Here is an 8740-nt window from a genome sequence, read left to right on the forward strand (position 1 = left end):
GACTTTTTGAAAGAGATAAGACATCACTAAATTCTTTGTTTTTATCCCTAAGTAAAACAAATTGCCTAATTAATAAACATTTTAGATCAAGGACATGAAAGTAGCTCTGTTGAGCGCATAAAATATACTATAAAATATTTGTTCCAAACTACAGTGTTAATTATCTGAAAAAAAGAAACATTGATTATTGAATGTGATTTCTTCCTCTCACATATTCAAAGTAAATGCCCACATATTTTCCAAAAGAATATAATCTAGTGAGAGAAGATGGACAGGTGAGAACAATCCTGCTGTTCCATTAAAGGCAGCTTCCACAGAAAAGGAAGGAGCAATTCTTCTAGACCTCCTGTGACAAGTATATGGAGTCAAAATAATTTTGAGAATGTTCTCTTCCCTTTATTCTCCATTACTGGGCTTAGATCCAGGCAAGAGGCCCTGCTTTGAGCCCTCCACTTTAGGGAGACCCGTGACTGCAATGTACAACAGAAATGTACCAACATATAGCACCATTCTTGCAACTAATGCTGCTCAGACCCCAGTGAAGTGCTCCTCTACATCTCTTCCCCACGTCCTCAAAATGAAAAGCTGTTATACCTGAATTCCATGAGTCAGTGCTGTGCTGCAGGCACAGGGGACAGACACTGCTTCAGAGAACCAGGAAGAGTCGAGTGGTGGCTGCCCTCAGGTGAAAGAAAAGACAAATTCATCCTTCTTCTCAGAGAGCTTGAATGCTCTAGATAATGAAGAATCAGTGTCCAAGTAGTGCCAAATGTCCATTTTTCAGCCTCTCTCGGTGTTCCAAATCATGTTTCTGAAATTACTGACAAATTAACATGACATTTGCAACAGGTGCACATAGTGGTTGAAAAACATTTTGCAATATTAGACAATTTATGTTGTTATAATTTTGCTTATGCACGTGGAGATACCGATTCTTTACCTTGGAAAATAGAATTGCCGATAGTTTCATTTTTATAAAAGTATTTTACAAGAGTAAATTTTGTAATTAAATTCTAAAATTCAGATGTTAAAATTGTTTTGACTTAAGATTCTAATACACGTTAAATATGATTTAGTCTTTGACTTTAATAGAGATTTTAAATAGTTTGTGGTAAAGAGCTACTTTGAAAACATAAAAATTCTTTGAAATTTTCACTTTCTTGCATTGATCTAATTCACATTTTGAAGAAAAATTATTCATATTCTCTACACTTTTAATGAAACTGTGTTGTTATTTTCTAATCTTTCAGATCAATGTGAATTAATACATCAAATTATGGTTGAAGTAGAAGATACAATGGGGCTGAGAAAAGAAAAACTATTGTAAAGAAAAAATTTTTAACTTCAAAGAAATAATTTGTTGAACTTTTGAATAGCTGAATACAATGAAAATCAAGACCTTGTAAATGAACCACATAACATATTTCAGCAGGACATTACAAAATCTTTATTTCTTATTTAAAAAATTATGGACCAAAATGAGCAAAAAATTACTCTCATCAAATAAACAACTTGAATAGATCAAGTGATTTCTTCAATAAACATTTTAATTGCTGATCAGAATAGTGGCAAATAAAAATAATTGCTCATATCAAATTTCCAAATCAGGGGCAACAAATGCAACTCTGGCCTGCCCAATAAAATGAATTACATTTATGAAATTTAAAAAGTGGATAAAAATACAAAACTGGGGAGCTTTACTATGATTATTAGAAAATTACCATCACGTCTTTGTGACAGTGGAATACTTTCTAGAAACACACAACTTGCTTCAAATCATTCATTTTGATTTTTCATTTGACAAGCATTGCAGAAAACTTTGCTTGACACCACACGTTTTTTCAAATGGGCAAAGAGAGTATAAACTGCCCTTTCTATTCTAAGTGCAAAGACAAAGTATTTTATTATTACTCTTCCATGTTCCACAACCAATCTTCCGAGATCAGTTTTGACCAATGTAATATCTGTGACTGAAAACATTTAGGTTCTTGATAGCACATACACACACACACACACACACACACACACACACACACACACACCACAAAACATAAAACATCATTTGTACCCACAAAAGTAAACATGCAATTACTAGAACTGAAACTGTTTGAATAAATAGCAAACAAAAAATAGTTTTAAATAAAGACAAGTAAATGGTAATACTACAGAACACTGGAATGGCATTTTGTGGCACATTTATTTTGTGACCCTATTAGTACAATACTACAAAAAAATCTAGATTTTGTAGAAGTCATTTCAAACAGTGATACTAGAATGGCCAAATATGTAAAACAGTTTTAAAAATATTGTAATAAATGTCACTACTTAGGATTGACTGCTTAGCAAATACTCTTAATTAAGAATTGCCAATGCCTATTGATGGAATTGGTTCATTTTTTCTTTTCTTCCCTAGGACTGGCTTTGTGAATTATGAAAGTTAAGATATATACCTTTAAGATGTATCATTCGGTAAGAAAATAACAAGCCATTATCGGTAGTCTAATTATATAATTGCATTATTTATGGTCACTGTGAAATGTATTTTATGGAGTTAAAAATCAGCATATAGGATTTGATAGTATATTTATCACATTTGGGGAAAAAAAGCAGAATATTTCAGTCCTTTATTTAAAAGGTGTCTAATCAATTCACAAGAAATCTATAAAAATAACATTTAAACATCTGAATAAAGGCTCACTTTACACATGAGAAATGAGAAATGCAAATTAAAACTACACTAAGATGCCACCCCTCACCTGTCAGATTGGTAGAAATTAAAAAGAATAGCAACACTCTTTTGCAGGGCTGTGGGGACATAGGCGCTCTCACATATTTGCTGGTGCAAAAGAAAATTGACACAACCCTTTGGGGATGAAATTCAGCAATATCTAAAGCACTTACACATGTGTTTACATTTTGACGCAGTGATGCCACTTCCAGGAACTTTTCCTGAAGATAATAATAATAATATGAAATACGTATACACAGATTGTTTTCACTGTCATTGAAAAATATTGAAAACATCCTAAATGCCATCCATAAGATAGTTGTTGAATAAACTATGGAACATCCACACAATGGACATTCTTTTATTTAAAAGGAATGAGGAAGATGTTTATGAACTAATAGACAGGGATTTTCAGGATATTGTTAAGCACAGCATTATGTCAGGCAGATGTTTGTGGTTTAAAGCTTTCGTAAAATGTTTTTGTTATGGTTACTTTTCCCATTCTTCGTAAATACTCTTTTTTAAAACTAATTTTGTCTTCATAATTATGTTTTCTTTTTCTTAAACAAACAAAAAGTCTCCTGATTTCTATAAACTTCTGGTTATACAAAACCAGCATTTTCTTCAGACTTGTGGACTATGGTATGTAAGTAAAACATGTATTGACTTTTACTTGATTTTTCTGATAGGTTTTTCACCAAAATTACTCCAAAGCATTTTTCTAAAGCAGCAGTTCTCAAACCTACCTGAGCATCACAATCAGCTGTGGACCTTTAGGGTAACTGAGATTCCTGAGCAACACATAAGTCTAGGTGCTGCTCAGGAACCTGTGTTGTCTGAAAGCCCTGTAGCTGATCCTGAGACTCACTTGGGTTTGGGAACCTCCACTAACATGTTTACAAAATAAGAAAGAATAAAATTATTTTTGCTCTGTATTTTTTTATCTAGTAGTTTGTGGTAATTATCAATAACTTTTTAATCAGAGCTTAACTAATTGGCCAAAAGTGTCTCATCCTGAAATTGGGCGATTTTAAAAACAAAATAAACAGTAGTGAAGAATTCTGCTTGCTTCACACAGCAGTTTAGTTGAATGATACCTGGACTAAAAGCCAGTCCCCAGGAATTGATTTCTGCCTCTGATACATTCCTGGCCTGTGAGTTGGCAAGGCAGTTAATGTCAGTATCTGGTTTCTCTTTTGTAAAATGTGTACAGTTTGGTCTTTTTCACATAGCGCTGAGAATCAATGAAGATACATGATATAAAGTGTTCTTGTACACTAGCAAGTATTATAATTCTGAATATAGTTCTCATTATGTTTGAAAGCCTGTGTATTTATTATATTTTTAAAAGTTTAATTGTATATTTAGACTGTGCTCTTTTTATATATTAACATCTATCATCTATCTATCTATCCTATAACTATCTCTTTCCATTCATTCATCTATTCCACCACCTTCCCTGTGAATTAAAACAAAACATGAACTTTGGTTGCTTGGGAATACCACGTTTGCCTGTATTAATGCCAGTGTCAGCATCAGGCAACTCACAGAGGATCTGAGGTGGAGTCATATACTGAACATCTAAGGCAACATAGGAATAACTCTCCTGGTGATGAACAGGAGTTCCAGACTTCTTTAAAAGACAGACGAATGATTATGTTCCGTATGATCTAATATAAACATTTACATCTGTTAAGCATATACCTTTCATAAATTCTGGCAGAACCAAATACAATTCACAAACAGTTATTACATAATTGCCTTATTTTCTGATGCATATTGCATACCATTATTTCAGAAAACATACCAAGTAAAATCATATTTATCTTAGATAAATGCATCCTGTATATTTTCAATAAAGTGAGAGAAGTCACCACAATAACTTAAAAACCACATATGGCTGAGAAAAATGCCAAAGGGGGGAGAATTAATTTTGATTTTGGTGGTATGTTTCCTGAGCTGGAACAGAACCCTGAATTGCTGGTGGCATTCACACCTCTTCATTACTGCCGTTAGCAATTCTTTATCTACTTCTGGAGTCTGTAAAAGCTGAGTGTATCAGAGAGATGCCAAATTCATATATAACTCCTGATACAGTGTTATGAAAATGATTCATTAATAAGCAGTATTCAGACCTCTGTGATGAACTGTGGAGTCCAAATCAATTCACAGAGGACATTTCTCAATGTTTTTTCTTTTCACATTCTCTTATTTTGAATACATTCAAAGTAAAATCATGGCTACTGTAATTCTGTAGCAACTTTCAAGCTGAGAACATTGTGTTAACTTATCATACAATCATACTCTGTATTCTGGTCCTTAGACAGGTGGCTTTCACATCTTTTTGATTGAAAGCAACTGTAAGAAATATATTTCATGCCCTGACGTGGCACACTCACCACCCTCCCTTGCAGCAAACACATACAGTTAAGAAACAAAATTTTTGAAATAATACACTTACTTATTATTACCATTTTTACTTGTTCTATTTTCTTCTATTCTGTGTCTTTGTAAAATACTGGTCACTCAATTAAATTGATATAATGTTCCACCAACATGCAGCTGAAAAAAAACTGCCTTATTGGTACTGTCCAAAACTACTTGGAGTTCTGAGCTTGGCAACAGCACACTAAAATTGGAACAACTGGAGATTAGCATGGCACCTGGGCAAGGATGACACACACATTTGTAAAGAATTCCATATTTTTAAAAAAGTCACTTGGGGAATTGTCCAATCATGGATGAATGGACAAGCAAAATGTAATATATACAAACAATGGAATATTATTTAGCCTTTAACAGGAAGGAAATGTTGATACCTGCTAAGACATGAAGGAATCTTGGAAACATTATGCTAAGTGGAATCAGCCAGTCACAAAAGGACAAATACTTTATGATTCCACCTGTATAAGATAGCTAGAGTAATCAAATTCATAGAGACAAAAAATAGAATAATAGTTGCCAGGGCCAGAGGAAGGACGAATCAAGAGGTATTATTTCATGGGTATAGAGTTTCAGTTTTGCAAGATGAATAGAGTTCTTCGGATGGATGGTGGAATAGTTGCATGAAAATGTGAATATACCTAATGCCACTGAACTTTACACTGAAAAATGGTTCAAATGGTAAGTTTTATGTTATGTATACTTTACCACAATTACAAAAACATCACTGGACAACACAAATTTCATTGATATATTTCAGATTGATTGAATCAGAGGTTGGGATCCTGAATCTGGGAATTTTTAAGAGCTATCCAGGTGAATTTGATGCAAAGTGGTTTGGAAATCACTGCTTTAGAATATAACTATGACTTTCCCTCCTAACACCCACATTCTTTTGCCATTTCTCTGAGAGAAACAAGAAGTGTGTGGTGAGACCCTGCAGATCCTAATTTTACTCCTGATCAGGATTTTTTTTTTTTTTTTTTTGGTACGCGGGCCTCTCACTGTCGCGGCCTCTCCCGCTGCGGAGCATAGGCTCCAGACGCGCAGGCTCAGCGGCCATGGCTCACGGGCCCAGCCGCTCCGCGGCATGTGGGATCTTCCCGGACCGGGGCACGAACCCGTGTCCCCTGCATCAGCAGGCGGACTCTCAACCACTGTGCCACAAGGGAAGCCCAGGATTATTTTTTTAAAAAGATTAAAATTTACCCTCCCAAAGACCTCACCTCCAAATAGTATTAGGATTGGTCATTAGGATTTAACATATGAACTTTGGGAAGACACAATCATTCAGAACATAGCAGCTATCTTTTTTTGTGAGTTTTATATACCAAGTCCTGTACATACATTAATTTATCTAACATGGCAGTGTCCCATTTAGGATTTTTATTTTATTGATGAGGCAACAGAAGCTCAGAAAAGTTAATACCTTGCCCAATGTCTGAAAGCCCATACCTGATGGAAACTACATCTATCTGGCCCCCAAACTTTTAGTCTTTTCAACACTATCCTCCTTCTCTGCACAATTTTATTCCATTTTTCCACAGCACAGTGGAGGAGACCTCATTATTGTCATTTTAAAAATAAGAAAAGAACCTCAGGGAGATGACTTTATGAAGGTCACCCAGGAAGGCTTCCACGTTTTGATTCGATTTTCACCCATAAAATAGAGCAATTTTACCTCTGAGAAATATATTGAAGAAACCAAATAAAACTGAATGTCATAAAAATAATGTGAGAAGAGTAAAATCTTGATTAATACGGAAGTGCCAGGCAGCTATGGTTAATTGAAGGTTAACTAGAGGCTTCTTTTTGTTTTAACCTTTAATGCTGAAAATCCTTTCAGAATAGATTTAGCCACATCCTGGTTTATGTAAGTTTAGTGCAATGAACACAGTTAAATCTTTCTTTGAGTGTTTTCTTTTTCTTTTTTTTAACTTCTGTATATCCTTGTAGATGTGGATCATATAGGAAATTGATTTGAATTTTTATGGAGGCCAGGAAAAAAACTAAAATTGGCTCTTTAGACCAAGTCTTTCATAGGACCTCATATGGTCTCTTGCTTTAAAATAAAGCACCAAAACAGTTCCAGGTCTAGTTCATTTTTTTGTTTTTGCTGTTTGTCTGTTGTTGTTTTTTTTCCTTTGGAAGGTGTTTTTTTTTGGGGGGGGGGTTTGTTTGCTTTTTCTTTTTTGTGAGACTGATTCAAGGAGGTTGGTCTGTGGAAGACAATTATACAATTGAATAGTACTTTAAGCTCCTCTCCCTCCAAATGGAATATTAGGCTGAAGAACTATTACCATTTTTTCTGCTTATACAGGATATTCCCTTATATCAAGGAAAAAATGTATTTACAATTCTATAGATTGTTCAGAGATAATAAAACTCTGAACTTTTTCATTTATTAGGAAAAATATAAAGGTGCGGTTTTCTCACAGAAGCCAGTGAAGTCCCACTCTGAACAGTTGACCTCAATCTCCCTTTGCCTAGACTGACACCCATCATCCTTCCCTGTATGCATTATCCAGCGCCTTTACTATTTGCATTGAAATACATTTATTGAAACAGAGGGATGAATAATTTGATGTGGGAAAGAGTGAAGACAGAATCAAAAAGACACACACCAGAAATGGCTACGACAAGTGCTTTGGGTGTCTTTATTGGCTGGTCAACACTATAGATTTTATAGATTAGCAAAATAAATTTAGAAATAGATTTTATTGTTTAAATTAGTGATTTTCAAAATAGAGACTAAAATAGTTTTTAAAAATTAATAGAAAATTGGGGCCTTTCTAGGAGTTAATCTGCGGCAAGTATTTCTGGTTACAAAAAAACGTTTAATTTATACACTTTTATTCTTATAAAAGATGCTAGTAGAGGAAAATAAAATACCAAACATCAATAAATGTTATGTTGGCAAATATAGAAAAATAAAAATATAAAATATTTTAGAAACATTTACTCTGCCATAAGACTATAGTTTAAAAGTCTAACCAAACATTTCCCTTTAAGAAGGGCCCCCTACGTTTGATTACTACAGAGGCCTCTGTCTAAACACTAGTTTGGAAGACTACTGTTGACCCAGGTCTGACAAGGTAGTCAGCTGAATCCTACTGCTATAATATTGCATTGTCTAGTGAATGTTTCATCCTAGGTATAGTCTTAGCACCCTAAAGGAAAAACATAAAGCCGAGGAGTGGTAGAGTTTATAGGACAGTTTTGTGTATGCTGGCTACTAAATGACTATATTTGCAGAAGAATTTCATTTTTAATTACTTAGAAAGTTTGCTTTCTTTACTTAGAAAGATGCCACGAAAGCAGTATATAACCTTCTCCTGCTTACAACTATTGGCTATTGATTTCTACCCAAAGAAGCCTAAATATTTGTATATCCAGATTGGTTTAGGTCAGTTTATAACATGATACATCAAAATAAAGCTTGAGTGAGATTCCTAAGGATATTCAGCCAGTGCCTAGACTAAAAGATCAATAACATCCTTTCTACTTTAAAGACACAGAACTCTTCCTATGAGCCTACATTCGGAACATTCCTAGAAAAGGAATCAGTTC

The 8740-nt window shown here is 34.3% G+C and overlaps 1 non-coding gene across 1 annotated transcript; it reads left to right on the forward strand.

Annotated features, from left to right (window-relative positions):
* Positions 1–5333: 5333 nt before the first annotated feature.
* LOC132425218 (U6 spliceosomal RNA) lies at positions 5334–5436 on the forward strand. Its single transcript, XR_009519406.1, has one exon. It is a non-coding gene; the product is annotated as a U6 spliceosomal RNA (small nuclear RNA).
* Positions 5437–8740: the final 3304 nt, after the last annotated feature.

This window comes from Delphinus delphis, chromosome 4 (assembly GCF_949987515.2).
Source record: "Delphinus delphis chromosome 4, mDelDel1.2, whole genome shotgun sequence".
In the NCBI taxonomy this organism is placed as follows: Eukaryota; Metazoa; Chordata; class Mammalia; order Artiodactyla; family Delphinidae; genus Delphinus; species Delphinus delphis.